This window comes from Manis pentadactyla, chromosome 1 (assembly GCF_030020395.1).
Source record: "Manis pentadactyla isolate mManPen7 chromosome 1, mManPen7.hap1, whole genome shotgun sequence".
Taxonomy (NCBI): Eukaryota; Metazoa; Chordata; class Mammalia; order Pholidota; family Manidae; genus Manis; species Manis pentadactyla.
In genome coordinates, this window is record NC_080019.1 from 196,354,224 (window position 1) to 196,369,869 (window position 15,646).

General features: G+C 46.2%; 1 protein-coding gene across 3 annotated transcripts in view; it reads left to right on the forward strand.

Annotated features, from left to right (window-relative positions):
- Positions 1-15,646, forward strand: part of ADARB1 (adenosine deaminase RNA specific B1) — a 161,311-nt gene that overhangs the window by 45,541 nt on the left and 100,124 nt on the right. Inside the window, exon 2 of one of the 3 annotated variants that reach the window (XM_036912085.2) lies at positions 15,413-15,513. The exons of 1 other annotated variant lie outside the window; for it this stretch is intronic. The gene's annotated coding sequence lies outside the window, so the exon portion shown is untranslated. Of the gene's footprint in view, positions 1-15,412; positions 15,514-15,646 lie in introns of those variants that run through there. One more of the 3 variants, XR_008998762.1, reaches the window with a different exon arrangement.

Here is a 15,646-nt window from a genome sequence, read left to right on the forward strand (position 1 = left end):
TCCCTCCCCTTCTCCCCCTCTCCTGGCCTCAAACATGGATGCTGGAGTCTGGAATCAGTCCACACCCTCACCTGCTTCTCTTCCAGGCCCGAGTGATCATACTTGGATGCCCCCTGGACAACCTCAGACTGTCTTTGGAGAGTGATTCTCAGGGTTGGCCTGGGAGTAGAAGTACAGCCTGTGTCTCCTTATTCTTGGGAGGAAAGGAACGTATGTATTTTATCACCATTTACAATCCAAAGTCTTTTTCAGTCACTCTTAGTGGCAAGATACTGTACCTTGAACATCGTAAGCAGAGTTGGGTCTTGGAAAAATTGCCAACGTTATCAAAGAATTGAGAGTACAGGAGCCAGTCGCGGCCCGTTTGCCAGCAGCATGTGTGACTCCTTGTGAGACATGTTGTGGGTCCACGAGCCGCCTTGTCAGGTAGGAAGCACTCTACGCGCTTGAAAATGGCTGGGGGATTTGGTTGTATGTCCCTTGACAGTGTGTTGCAGCTAAATCTCAAGTGCCCTAAGTCAGCACACAGTCAGTACCTCATTGAAGTGGGGAAGGGTTCTGTACATCTGCTTTGTTCGCAGTGAGGTCAGAGGTGATTGATGGTACTGACTCGGTGTTGAAAAATTATCGTTCAAAAAGAACATGCAATTTTCATCACTGTCAACAGCCCATATTGAACTAATGGGAAATGATAAAACAAAACTAGCATTAGAATTATAAAACAAGAATGGTAGCAATTAGAATCATGATAAATTAAAGCTGACATTGATAAGGAGCTGTCCATTCTGAAGCCACTGGCACGTGGCCCTCTACACACAGGTGTGCTAGGGAGCTCTGCAGCTGTGCGTGGGAGCCACACTTCCTGGGATCCTGGGATTAAATTAGGCCTCTGTAAATTCTAGTAACATCCAAGTGTAGGTTATGAATTCCAAATTTTAGTGCCCCTTAATAATTCGCTTTATGGGTTACCATTGACCAGCCATAGCTGCATGGAGGGAGCAGAGCTGTGAAAGCTTGACCCTGACATGGGCCTAGGAGCTGTGCCTGTTTATGGAAGAGGAAAAAGAAGAGAAGAGAAGTCAAGGAGCTTGTTGGGGTGATAGTCCTGGTCAGTAGGGGTCCAGCTTCAGCCCTGGTGGCTGGTCTTCTGAGTGCCAGCCCTGGGCCCTTGTCCCTCGGTGTGTGGAGGCTGGTTTAGACACCTGGCTGGTCATAGCCCTGTTATTTAGGCAGTTCACCTCCTTAACAATGGATAATACTGTATTGTGGATAAAATGAGAGTTCCTGTGGCCAGGATTCTCACCTGGCCCTGGTCGGCTAGCTCACTACACATGTGTGGGCAATACTTTGCTATTGAGTCTATATAAAGAGCTCCACTCAGTACTTTGGGTGACATTGTGGCATGGCTGCAAGGCTGCAGGAGAGCAGAGCAGAGGCTGGAGTGGTGACAGTGCCGAGGACAGAGACTGAGACGGCTGTGGGGACAGAGAGGCCCAGAGGCAGAGACCAGCTTGCTGCATGCAGACCTGCTCTGAGTGAACAGGATTTTAGTGATTTACCTGCCACTGTAGAAATAAAGTTGGGTTTAACCTTTTCACCCCAAGAACATTTTACTGTCATTTTTTTGGTCACATTGAATCCATAGCAAACTTGCCGGGGGCTGAAACCCATTGGCAAGACATATATTAACTTTTAATATTTGGAAAATAACCTTATTGAATACTCTTAAAGTTGTAACGTTACTTAAATACAAAGGTCACCTTCATTTCACTTTTGATGAAGAGCTTCTGAAAATGGCAGTTTGGCATGAAGGTGATAAAAGAGGTTGGTGAGCATCATGTTTGTGGAAGAGGCGTGTGACAGAATGCAAGGCTGGCGGCTGTTTTGTCAGCTACATGAGCCTTCAGGGAAGGTGGGAGTGGCTGATCTTGAGGCCTTAAGTCCACTGTGAGTTTAGAGCTGCCCATCTGCCAGGGCTGCGGTCGGGTCCGCTGCCGTCTGGGTTTCTCCAGGCTGCCGATTCTGGGCTCAGACCTTTAGCCTTTCAGGTCTGGGAGGTCTGAGTGTGCATTTGCTGATTCTCGCTTTCCCTCTCCAGATCTTGTACTAAGGCCGTGGGGGTCTGCTCGGTCTCCCCTGCCAGTGTTTGCCATTCCCAGTTTGCTGGGGTTGCTGGTGGGCCAGTGCCTGGGGACTGCCCGCTCCTCGGTGGCCACTCCCCTCCCTCTGCTGATCTCTGGGTGTAATGTTCTTCACTTGGTCTTGTTTATTTATTAGCTGTGACTGGGTAGAATTAGTCTTCACTTTTAGGGCAGGAAAATCATTCCCTGAAAACAAGGGCGAAAGTCTTAGTAAAAATACTTGGTCACGCATCTCTTCGTGTAGGGGAATCTGAGATGGGCCACTGCTCGAGTGTCAGACCTGTGACAGGTTGTGTTGAAGACATGTGTTAACAAAGACCTCTGCTTCCCCCCACTGAGCGAGCAGGCCAGGCCTGTGGTGACCTGACCCAGGACCAGAATTGAGCCTGTCCTTGAGGCATTTGCATGCATGTGGCCAAAGGGCAGGCAAGTGTCCTGAAGCGGACAGTTGCTGAGAGCCCAGAGCACCTCCCCAGGCTTCTTATATGACCCCCACCAGCTGCCATGCTGGCAATTCAGGCAGTCTCTACCGTGCCCTGTCCTGCCCTGTTCCTCCTCTGTGGGGTGGTGCTGACCACCAGATGAGGTCCAGGCTCTGCACCTTCGAACCTGAGTGTGGGGGAGCAGGTGCACAGCCCCTGATGGTGCCGGCAGGCACTGCCCAGAGCACTTCTGCCGTTTCGCTGTCCCTCAACCCCCAGCTTTCTGTGGAGGCTCCGAGCTCATCCCCGGTGGTGGGGGCATTGGGCTCCATTGGAAATGATCATAAAACAGTGACATGTGGCCACATAGGGAAACCCTCACCTATTTAATGAGTTATTTTAATGTTTGCAACAAGCTTTAATTTCCCATGAAGCATTATATTGCTGAAAGTTTAAAAAAATAATGTTTTTCCCTCAGGTCATAAAAACATTTCCAGTAATGTCCACTAATTCATTCAAAAAATAAGATGAGGGGTTTTAAAGTATAAAATGAAGGAGTCTTTTGAAAAGCCGCATTTAAACACTGCACGTGTTTTAAGCATATAAAGTGATAGGCTTTGGGCCGCGGAACCAGCCCTCCTGAAGAAGGTGAGCGCACCCATGGCCTGCCTCGCCCCACTCCTGACCCCTCACCCCGTAGCTGCTCTGTTTTCTGTCACAATAGGTCCCTTGGTTTTTCTAGAGTTTTCTGTACATGGATCAGACAGGATGCTCTTTGGTCTGGCTTGTTTCACTGTGTAGACTCATCTAGAGGTTCATCTGCATTGTATCTGTCATAGTTCATTCTAAAAACCCCTTTTTTATGGGGGAGAATGTATTCTTATTTGCTAAGAGCATGGAATATATTTAATCCTGTAGGTAGAACAAATGGCAGAGTAGATTTCTGTTGGTGTGTTAAGACCAAAATGCAGGGGAAATAAAAGATGAGTAAACTGAGGCTTAGGTGGCTTCAGTGCCAGTACCAGGTCACGTGAGAATGCTGTTGAATGGAGTCTTCCAGACCCAAGTGAATCGGAGCTCCGACATGGTATAGCCCTGTCACTGGCCGCATGGGCCCCACTCAGCCCAGTGAGGACGTTGTGCTTCCATCATTACAGAGCAAACGTGCTGTGCAGACCACTCCCCAAGTCTGATTTAAATAACACAAAAATGTTCAGATTAAACCACGACCTTCAGACCAGACTGTATCTCCTCCTGCTTTCTCCTTCATGGAAGCGATGTTCTTGTGTTTAAGTGTTTGCAGCAGTTTCACCATGTGAAGCGTTTCCTGTTTTCTGTAGTAGTTACAGACTAGAAGTGACTTGATCCTTGTGAAACGTCAGCCAGGGAAGGCTCTGTCGCTATTGAGGTTGAAGTATGCATGTGTACAGTTGCCATACTTCGGAGTCTTTTATAGTTCAGAATAATTGAAAAACACATTTTCTAAAATTTCCTCTTGTGTTTTGGTTTTCTCTTGTTGGCCACTGAACATTCCACCCACCCCGTGACAGAGCCAGGACCCCTGGAGTCCCGCCACCTCTTCCACTCACCACCAGTCCCGTCCGTTACAGCTCTGCCGTCAGCGCAGCTGCCTGTCCCCTAACTGTCCTCACAGCCTCTAGCCTCAGCCCTAGGGCCTTGCCACAGAGCTGTGAGAGCAGTCTTCCTGAGGACGGCCGGAGTGCGCGTGCCCACAGACCTGGTCCTTGGCACCTTCCGCGGTGAGGCACCCCAGCCTTCCCCAGAGCACCTGACGTTCCCATCTACGCCAGCGGCGCCTGTCTGCCCCTTGCCCCTGACAGCCTGCTCCGGGCCCTTTGGCTCTGGCCATGCTGCCGCCCTGCCTGGGTGCTGCTGGCTTTTGGTCTTTCTTTGTGGGTACCAGTTCTGAGGTCTAAGCACTTAAAATAGAAGCTCTACAAAAGTTAGGATGGATGCCTCTCTGCCCTGGTGCCCTTTAGTGACCGATCACTTCCTTGTTCACTGTCTCGAGCTGTTCAAGCCTTTGCGTCTTGCAACAGTTGGTGTCTCTAAACATCAGAGTCCGTTCAGTTGACCATCTTTGTTTGACTGTGCAGTCATGTAATGGTTTTATGCATCTACAAGGTAGAAAACAAAAGTACTTACTTTTTGGCCCAGCAAAGCCCTAATTTCAACAGTCAATTAAATTATAATGATAAATATCACTTTAAAAGGAAATGCAATTGCTTCATTTAGTCAATACGATTATTACTGGCATAGCAAACCCACCAAGTACTGAGTGGTACATTTTAACACAGCTTGCCCTGTCCTTGCTGTCCGTCTGCACCAGGCATGTGGGATCCTACAGGGCCTCTGTTTTGTCAGCATGGCTATGGCGTTTGAGTTCCTTTTGTCTGCAGATTGTCAGGTAGGAACCTGATATAGAAACCTCTCCAGGTTGACTAATTTTGGGTCACACTGTTTCAGAGGAGGTTGACCTGAGCCCAGAAGTAGGCCTCTCACCAGGAGAAGGCTCCGAAAGGATGGTGGGCTGGGCCACGGAGCGGGATCCAGAGCTGGTAGCTCTGGGCCCTTTGCATGCCCCCACGCTGCCTCTGCAGACCTCCAGGCTGCTCCTGCCCTGCCCTGCAAGCGAGGGCTCCAGGCAGACCCAGAGGGGGCAGGTCACCATGCCCTCCAACCCATCTTCCATTGCTGCTCAGCCTCAGTTTCTCTCTTCTCTTGGCAAGAAATCTCGAGCCTCAGCCGCCCTTCCCTATGCCTCTCCTGACCTTGTGGACCTTGTGCCTCTCATCAGTGCTCATCTCCCGGACGTGGGTCCAGCAACCGGCAGCTGGGTGCTTCCCGTGGCCAGTGCTCAGCTGCCACTGGTCCTGTCGCTGTTTGTGGCGCTCTGCGAGGTCAGCCATTGCTGTGGGTTTTGGTCCCTCTGCTGCGTTTTTTAATGTGCTTCTGCTGTAAGTAGTGTTCCTCCAGAAGGGCACACGTGTCCATTTTAACACAGGTCACAGGTAGCACATTTGGTCTCCCTCGCGTTCCTCCTGGACGGTGCCCCTCCCTCACTGCAGGTCTGCCCACCTCTCTGGATTCTGAAATGATGCACTCCTTGCTTCTCTCAGTCAGCGGCAGCAGCTGCAGCCCTCAGCACACAGCCAGCCAGCCTGGGACTGAACTGTGTGCAAACTGGGTCATGGGCATCTTCTGTGTTTCTGTTGATGTGCTCACGTGGCGGATTGCATTAATTGGTTTTTGTACACTGAGTCGTTTTTACATTCCCAGCACAAGGCTGACTTGATCCCGCCATGCCATCTTTTAATGCTCTTGTGTTTGGTCTGATGGCATTTTGCGGTGTGGGGTTGTCACATCTAATGTCGTGACAAGTTTGACAGAAGCTTTTCCTTCTTCATCTTGGCAGAATGTTCTTTTTTTTTTTTTCAGTTTTCTAATTGTAGTGCATTAGCCCATCTTTTTACCTCGTCAGCATTTTGCAATATGCATATTTATTTTACTTGATCTTTGTCAAATTTAGAGTTGAAATTTTTTATTTCTTTATTTTTTATTTTATTTTATTTTATTTTTATTTTGGTATTATTAATCTACAATTACATGAGGAACATTATGGTAACTAGACTCCCCTCATCATCAAGTCCCCACCCCATACCCCATTACAGTCACTGTCCATCGGCTTAGTAAGATGCTATAGAGTCACTACTTGTCTTCTCTGTGCTATACTACCTTCCCCGTGCCCGCCCCCCCCACATTATGTCTGCTAATCGTAATGCCCCTTTTTCCCCCTTACCCCTCCCTTCCCACCCATGCTCCCCAGTCTCTTTCCCTTTGGTAACTGTTAGTCCATTCTTGGGTTCTGTGAGTCTGCTGCTGTTTTGTTCCTTCAGTTTTTGTTTTGTTCTTATACTCCGCATATGAGTGAAATCATTTGATACTTGTCTTTTTCCACCTGGCTTATTTCACTGAGCATAATACCCTCTAGCTCCATCCATGTTGTTGCAAATGGTAGGATTTGTTTTCTTCTTATGGCTGAATAATATTCCATTGTGTATATGTACCACATCTTCTTTATCCATTCATCTACTGATGGACACTTAGGTTGCTTCCATTTCTTGGCTATTATAAATAGTGCTGTGATAAACATAGGGGTGCATATGTCTTTTTCAAACTGGGCTGCTGCATTCTTAGGGTAAATTCCTAGAAGTGGAATCCTGGGTCAAATGGTATTTCTATTTTTAGTTTTTTGAGGAACCTCCATACTGCTTTCTACAATGGTTGAACTAATTTACATTCCCACCAGCAGTGTAGGAGAGTTTGCCTTTCTCCATATCTTCGCCAACATTTGTTGTTTGTCTTTTGGATGGTGGCCATCCTTACTGGTATGAGGTGATATCTCATTGTAGTTTTAATTTGCACTTCTCTGATGATCAGTGATGTGGAGCATCTTTTCATGTGCCTGTTGGCCATCTAAATTTCTTCTTTGGAGAAGTGTCTCTTAATATCTTCTGCCCATTTTTTAATTGGATTATTTGCTTTTTGTTTGTTGAGGTGCATGATTCTTTATATGTCTTGGATGTCAACCCTTTATTGGATCTGTCATTTATGAATATATTCTCCCATACTGTAGGATGTCTTTTTGTTCTATTGATGGTGTCCTTTGCTGTACAGAAGCTTTTCAGCTTGATATAATCCCACTTGTTCATTTTTGCTTTTGTTTCCCTTGCCCAGGGAGATATGTTCATGAAGAAGTTCCTCATATTTATGTCCAAGATATTTTTGCCTGTTTTTTCTAAGAGTTTTATGGTTTCATGACTTACATTCAGGTCTTTGATCTTTGAATTTACTTTTGTGTATGGGGTTAGACAATGATCCAGTTTCATTCTCTTATATGTAGCTGTCCAGTTTTGCCAACACCAGTTGTTGAAGAGGCTATCATTTCCCCATTGTATATCCATGGCTCCTTTCTGATATATTAACTGACCATATATGTTTGGGTTAATATCTGGACTCTCTGTCCTGTTCCACTGGTCTGTGCGTCTGTTCTTGTGCCAGTACCAAATTGTCTTGATTACTATGACTTTGTAGTAGAGCTTGAAGTTGGGGAGCGAGATCCCCCCCACTTTATTCTTCCTTCTCAGGATTGCTTTGGCTATTCGGGGTCTTTTGTGGTTCCATATAAATTTTAGAACTATTTGTTCCAGAAGAATTGAAGAATGCTATTGGTAATTTGATAGGGATTGCATCGAATCTGTATATTGCTTTGGGCAGGATGGCCATTTTGACAATATTAATTCTTCCTATCCAAGAGCATGGGATGAGTTTCCATTTGTTAGTGTCCTCTTTAATTTCTCTTAAGAGTGTCTTGTAGTTTTCAGGGTATAGGTCTTTCACTTCCTTGGTTAGATTTATTCCTAGGTTTTTTTTTTTAATGCAATTTTGAATGGAATTGTTTTTCTGATTTCTTTCTGCTCACTCATTGTTAGTGTGTAAGAAAGCAACAGATTTCTGTGTGTTAATTTTGTATTCTGCAACTTTGCTGAATTCAGATATTAGTTCTAGTAGTTTTGGAGTGGAGTCTTTAGGGTTTTTTATGTACAATATCATGTCATCTGCAGATAATGACAGTTTGACTTCTTCTTTACCAATCTGGATTCCTTGTATTTTTTTGTTTTGTCTGATTGCCGTGGCTAGGACCTCCAGTACTATGTTAAATAACAGTGGGGAGAGTGGGCATCCCTGTCTTGTTCCCGATCTCAGAGGAAAAGCTTTCAGCTTCTCGCTGTTAAGTATGATGTTGGCTGTGGGTTGTCATATATGGCCTTTATTATGTTGAGGTACTTGCCCTCTATGCCCATTTTGTTGAGAGTTTTTATGATGAATGGATTTTGAATTTTGTTGAATGCTTTTTCAGCATGTATGGAGGTGATCATATGGTTTGTCCTTCTTTTTGTTGATGTGATGGATGATGTTGATGAATTTTCGAATGTTGTACCATCCTTGCATCCCTGGGATGAATCCCACTTGATCATGTGTATGATCCTCTTGATGTATTTTTGAATTCGGTTTGCTAATATTTTGTTGAGTATTTTTGCATCTATGTTCATCAGGGATATTGGTCTGTAATTTTCTTTTTGTGTGTTGTCTTTGCCTGGTTTTGGTATTAGAGTGATGCTGGCTTCATAAAACAACTTTGGAAGTATTCCCTCCTCTTCTATTTTTTGGAAAACTTTAAGGAGAATGGGTATTATGTCTTCTCTATATGTCTGATAAAATTCAGCGGTGAATTCATCTCGCCCTGGGGTTTTGTTCTTGGGTAGTTTTTTGATTACCGATTCAATTTTGTTGCTGGTAATTGGTCTGTTTAGATTTTCTGTTTCTTCCTTAGTGAGTCTTAGAAGGTTGTATTTTTCCAGGAAGTTGTCCATTTCTTCTAGGTTATCCAGCTTGTTAGCATATAGATTCTCATAGTATTCTCTCATAATTCTTTGTATTTCTGTGGGGTCCATTGTGATTTTTCCTTTCTCATTTCTGATTCTATTGATGTGTGTAGATTCTCTTTTTCTCTTAATAAGTGTGGCTAGGGGCTTATCTACTGTTTATTTTCCCAAAGAACCAGCTCTTGGTTTCATTGATTTTTTTTTCTATTGTTTTATTCTTCTCAATTTTGTTTATTTCTTCTCTGATCTTTATTATGTCCCTCCTTTTGCTGACTTTGGGCCTCACGTGTTCTTCTTTTTCCAGTTTCAATAATTGTGACTATAGACTATTCATTTGGGATTGTTCTTCCTTCTTTAAATAGGCCTGGATTGCTGTATACTTTCCTCTTAGAACTGCTTTCACTGCGTCACACAGCAGTTGGGGCTTTGTGCTGTTGTTATTTGTCTCCATGTATTCCTTGATCTCTGTTTTAATTTGGTCATTAATCCATTGATTCTTTAGGAGCATGTTGTTAAGCCTCTATTTGTTTGTGAGCCTTTCTGTTTTCCTTGTACAATTTATTTCTAGTTTCATACCTTTGTGATCTGAGAAGTTGGTTGGTACAATTTCAATCTTTTTGAATTTACTGAGGTTCTTTTTGTGGCCTAGTATGTGGTCTATTCTGGAGAATGTTCCATGTGCACTTGAGAAGAATGTGTATTCTGCTGCTTTTGGGTGTAGAGTTCTGTAGATGTCTGTTAGGTCCATCTGTTTCAGTGTGTTGTTCAGTGCCTCTGTGTCCTTACTTATTTTTTGTCTGGTTGATCTGTCCTTTGGAGTGAGTGTTGTGTTGAAGTCTCCTAAAATGAATGCATTGCATTCTATTTCCTCCTTTAATTCTGTTAGTATTTGTTTCACATATGTTAGTGCTCCTGTGTTGGGTGCATAGATATTTATAATGGTTATATTCTCTTCTTGAACTGCCCTCTTTATCATTATGTAATGTCCTTCTGTATTTCTTATTACTTTCTTTATTTTGAAATCTATTTTGGCTGATACGAGTACTGCAACACCTGCTTTTTTCTTCTCCCTGTTGTTTGCATGAAATATCTTTTTCCATCCTTTCACTTTTAGTCTGTGTATGTCTTTGGGTTTGAGGTGAGTCTCTTGTAAGCAGCATATAGATGGGTCTTGCTTTTTTATCCATTCTGTTACTCTGTGTCTTTCGACTGGTACACTCAGTCCATTTACCTTTAGGGTGATTATCGATAGATATGTACCTATTGCCGTTGCAGGCTTTGGATTCATGGTTACCAAAGGTTCAAGGGTAGCTTCTTTACTATCTAACAGTCTAACTTAACTCTCTTATTAAGCTATTATAAACACAGTCTGATGATTCTTTATTTCTCTCCCTTCTTATTCTTCCTCCTCTTTTCTTTATATGTTAGGTGTTTTATTCTGTATTCTTTTGTGTTTCCTTTGACTGCTTTTGTGGATAGCTGGTTTGATTTTTTGCCTTTAATTATTATTTGTTTGGTCCGCTTTCTTTGGTGTGATTTTATTTTCTCTGGTGACATCTATTTAGCCTTAGGAGTGCTTCCATCTAGAGCAGTTCCTCTAAAATACCCTGTAGAGGTGGTTTGTGGGAGGCAAATTCCCTCAACTTTTGCTTGTCTGGGAATTGTTTAATCCCTCCTTCATAGTTAAATGATAATTGTGCTGGATACAGTATTCTTGGTTCAAGGCCCTTCTGTTTCATTGCATTAAATATATCCTGCCATTCTTTTCTGGCCTGTAAGGTTTCTGCTGAGAAGTCTGATAGCCTGATGGGTTTTCCTCTGTAGGTGATCTTTTTCTCTCTCTGGCTGCCTTTAATACTCTGTCCTTGTCTTTGATCTTTGCCATTTTAATTATTATGTGTCTTGGTGTTGTCCTCCTTGGGTCCCTTGTGTTGGGAGATCTGTGGGCTTCCGTGGTCTGAGGGACTGTTTCCTTCCCCAGCTTGGGGAAATTTTCAGCAATTATTTCTTCAAAGGCACTTTCTATCCCTTTCTCTCTCTTCTTCTGGTACCCCTATAATGCAGATATTGTTCTGTTTGGTTGGTCACACAGTTCTCTTAATATTCGTCCATTCCTAGAGATCCTTTTATCTCTCTCTGCCTCAGCTTCTCTGTGTTCCTGTTCTCTGATCTCTATTCCATTAACAGTCTCTTGCACCTCATCCAGTCTGCTCTTAAGACCTTCTGTCGATTGTTTCATTTCTGTAATCTCCCTCAGGACTTCATCCCTTAGCTCTTGCATATTTCTCTGCAGATCCATCAGCATGGTTATGACCTTTATTTTGAATTCTTTTTCAGGAAGATTGGTTATATCTATCTCACCATAACCTCTCTCTGGGGTTGTCTGAGTGATTTTTGACTGGACCAGATTCTTCTGCCTTTTCATGTTCGCAGGCAGGTGGCACGTGTGTGAGCTGTGAGAACAAAGTCCCTTCCTGCTTCTTGGTTGCTTATCCTTCTCCGCTGCCTGTGCCATCTACCCGCACACCGGGAGCAGTATCTGGGATAATCTCCTGAGCTGCCATGGGCGGGGTGGCCCTCGGGCTAGCCTAGAGCCCTGCAGGGGGTTGCAGCCGCGTCGGGTGTGTTCTCCTGCAAGAACGGTGCTCCTTTGTGCTTTCCGGACCTAGCTCTGGCTTCCACTGCCTGTGCTGGTTAGCTGCGCACTGGGAGAAGACTCTGGGTGGTTGCTGTGGGTGGGACTGTTCTCTGGCTGCTCCCCAGCTGTGGCGGGTCAGCTGGTTTGCTTGCAGCGCCGGCCGAGGGAATTAACGGCAGGCTGCTTATCGCTGTGAGGGGCTTCAGGTCTGCTTTACCAACCAGGAGGCTAGGGGGCCTGAAGTTCCTCAAGATTCCCAGGCTGCTGGGCTGAGTGTGCTGGGATACTTTTGTTCAGCTGTTAAGCCCTTGTCCCTTTAAGACTTTTAAAAAGCGCTGCTTTTCTTTTGTCCCAGGGGAGCTGGCTGTGGAGACCCACTCGCAGTCTCTGTCTCGGATTTTACTTTTCCCTTTCCCTAATATCCAGTACACCACACAATGTGTGTCTGTGCTCCCGGAGCAGATTACTAGGGCTGGTTATTTAGCAGCCCTGTGCTTCCACTCCCGTCCCACTCTGATTCTTTTTCTCCTGCTGGTGAGCTGGGGTGAGGGGGCGCTCGGGTCCCGCTGGGTCATGGCTTGTATCTTACCCTTTTCATGAGATGCTGAGTTCTTGCAGATGTAGATGGAGCCTGGCTGTTGTACTGTGTCTGCTGGTCTCTCTTCTAGGTGTAGTTGTATTTGTTGTATTTTCAAAAATCTATATGGTTTTGGGAGGAGATTCCCCCGCCCTACTCATGCTGCCATCTTGAGCCCCCTCCTCCAGAATGTTCTTATTGAACATCAGGTAGAGCTTTCTGGAGAGGCCATCCAGGCCTGGAGTGTTCTTTGTACAATGATTTTTGCTTTCCTGTTTCTAATTCTTTATAGTTTAGTCTGAGTTTCTCTTTCTTCCTGAGTTGGTTTTGAGAAGTTGTATTTTCTTGGAGTTTGCTCATTTTACTGAGTTTACAAGATGTGTAGAGTAAAGTTCCTGATGCCCTCTGAGATATTTAGTGTGGTCAGGGTTTGAAGTGATGATTCTCCTTTGGATCTCTTGCTGCCAACCTAAGTTTCTTGCCAGACTTAGTGACCAGAGCAACACTGTTCCATTATGCCCATGACCTGTGGGTCTGGGATTCGGGTGGGGGGCAGGGGGCGGGGCATGGTGCATGCTGTGTGGTGACTGGGACTTCAGCTGGGGTCGCCCAAATGGCTGGAGGCAGCCCTGTGTCTGGGGTATCAGTTCTGGCTGTCAGCTGGTTTCTTGGTCTTCGTCAATGTCCTGTCCCTTTGAGGAGGCCTCTTGAGTGACTTAGCATCTGCCTGAGGTTGGCCTGACATCTTTCTCTCCATGTGGCTTCTAGGGCCTCCACACGGCACCGCAGTCTCAGGGTCTCCAATGGCTGACCCAGCTGGCTTCCCCCAGAGAGAACCTCCTGAGCCAAGAGCCCAAAGGCCCATCTCAACTTCTAGCCGGCTTGTCATGGTGGGCATGGGGCCCCTCACGCTGGGTATAGGGCCTGCATGCTGGGCACAGGGCCTGCCACACTGGGTATAGGGCCTTCCACTCTGGGTATGGGGCCTGCCTCTGCAGGCATGGGACTTGCCATGGCTCACGGGGACTCAAAAGGGTCACTAACCTCCAGGGCGTGAGTCACACAGTGGTGGCCCCCAGTCCCTGTCCTTTCTCAGTTCTGAGGCTGGTTCATTTGGGCCTTTACTCTTCTGTTCTCAGTGTGTTCTGATGAGCTGGAGATTGGTCCCTGTGTTGTCTCTTCACAGAACCAACATGTATCATTGTGTGCCTTCTATTATGTGTGATCAGTACAGGTTTAATTTCTCATTATTGCCTTCCTCCCTTGTCTTAGTCTTATTTTCCTCTCATAGACTTTGAGATGGGCTCTCATTTGTGTTTTTCTCCGTTTGCTGCTGGGACCATTTTTTCCACATGCCGCACAATTTGATTTGTGATCTTTTCTGTTTTTAAGTTGTGAATGTTTTGTTTTCTACTGTGATATTTTACCTTAATTTGGGGATTGTTTAGAATACTGCTTAACTTCTGAATGTATGGGGATTTTCTTGTTCTGCTTGAGTTCCTAGTTTCTGGGTTCACAGTCTTGTGGTGCAGCATGAGCCCTTATCTCTGTCCCCGGGAACATCCTGAGTTCTGCCTTAGGGGCTGGGGTGTGGTTTCAGGATGTGGGAAACATTTCCTGTGTGCCTGAGGACATGTGCATGCCCATAGGAAGGGAGTCTTGTGTATGGTATCTCATGTACAGTTTGTTCATTGTGCCGCTCAACCCTTTGATGTGTTGCTGGTTTTGCATGCTGTCAGGCTCCCTCTGTTCTGCCTCTGTGGCAGGAGCCTCCTGTCTGCCCACTGTCTGCGCTCTCACTGTGTGCTCTTGCTCCTCCACGTAAGCCCTGCGGTGCCCTGCGCAGTGCTGGTTCTTTGCTCCATGTACCAGGACTGGAGAGGCCGAGACACTCCCTCCAGGCCCTCAGCTACAAAGCTGCAGAGCTGGGGTGGAACCCAGGGCTCTCCTTCTTGATGTCTGTGCTCCCAGTTCCCCGAGGAAGTGTTGTCAACTTCGCAGTGTACAGAACCCAGCTCCCCAAGGGTGGCCACGCTGGGTGTGCTGGCATGTTTCCCCTGCAGGCACGCAGGGAGGTAGGACTTGCACCTCCACTTCAGAGCTGGCAGGCTGCAGGTTGGGCACTTGTAAAGCTTCTGGAACCTCTTCGAGGTTCACACAGTCCTTCCTCATCTTCCTTAGGCCATGGGAGGGCCGGTGTCCCGTTCCTCGTTAAGAGGGCTGCTGTGACTCACCCACACCCTGCTGACAGGGAGGAGCTGTTCTGCAGGATCATGGATCATGAGCTAGGAGGTCATGCATGGTGGGAGGCCACAGTGGACCCTTGCCTTTGCCCTCCCCTCTGGGCCACAGAGCAGGGACCACGGTGGATGATGGGGTCGGTGACAGCATGCACATCTGGGTGCTGTGCGGACAGGACAGCTGTGTGACCTGGAGCTCCAGGTCAGCAGACCTGGTGGTCGTGACATAGCATGCAGGGGACTGTGCTTACATCTGTCCCAGGAGATATGTTCACACAGTTACAGGGCAACCTAAGCTTCCCAGCCAAGAGAAAGCTGTGCATTGCGAGATGCCCCCGACAACAGGTGTTGTGACCCTCCATCACCCTGAGAGGCTCTTACACCATCCCTGGCTGTTGTCTCTTCAGTGATTCGTGAGTTGAAAGCATTTTTAAACAGACAAGAAATGACATGGAGATGTTGCCTCACAGACTTCTGCATCCCGAGGCGCGGTGGCCTGTAGCTTCTAACCCCAGGCAGAAAGCCTCAGGGAGGGTGCCCGGGCCTGTGTGTCTCCGTGTCTGTGCTCACACGTGTGCGTGTGATGTTTCACTTCACAGAACACAGGTATGCACAGGATTTTGCTGGAGCCCCATTCCTCAGCATGTGAGGGTGCTTGCTTGGGCTAGAATATCAGGGAGCGGAGCCCTGGTTGTGGGGGCAGTTCGTGCATCTGCTCGTGGCGGCAGGCAGGATGAAGGTGTGATTGGTGGTTCATGCTGTACTTAAAAAAAACCATAACTTTGAAAAAACTTGTTTAAACTTGTATTTAGGAAGAAGCCTTTTAATTAAGAGTGTCTATTAATGGAGTTCACATCTGAAATGGTGAAAAAGCTTTTAATATTGAGTTAAATTAATGGATAGTGATTGAACCTTTTTATTACACAGAGTGAAGTCCTTTGGGCCTGGAGCGCAAGAGAGGGATCAAGGCTGCCGGCCGAGCACCTGCAGCCATCCCAGCCCTGCCTTGTCATCAGGCAGATTTCAAGGTAAGAGTGGAAACCTATACAAATCTGCTGACGATTGATAAAAATGACTTCTGCTGGTGTAAACTGATTAATGAAGCCTTTGACTTACCTTTTAATGTGTGTCCCGGCGAGCAGCCCCCCAGTGGGGGCCATG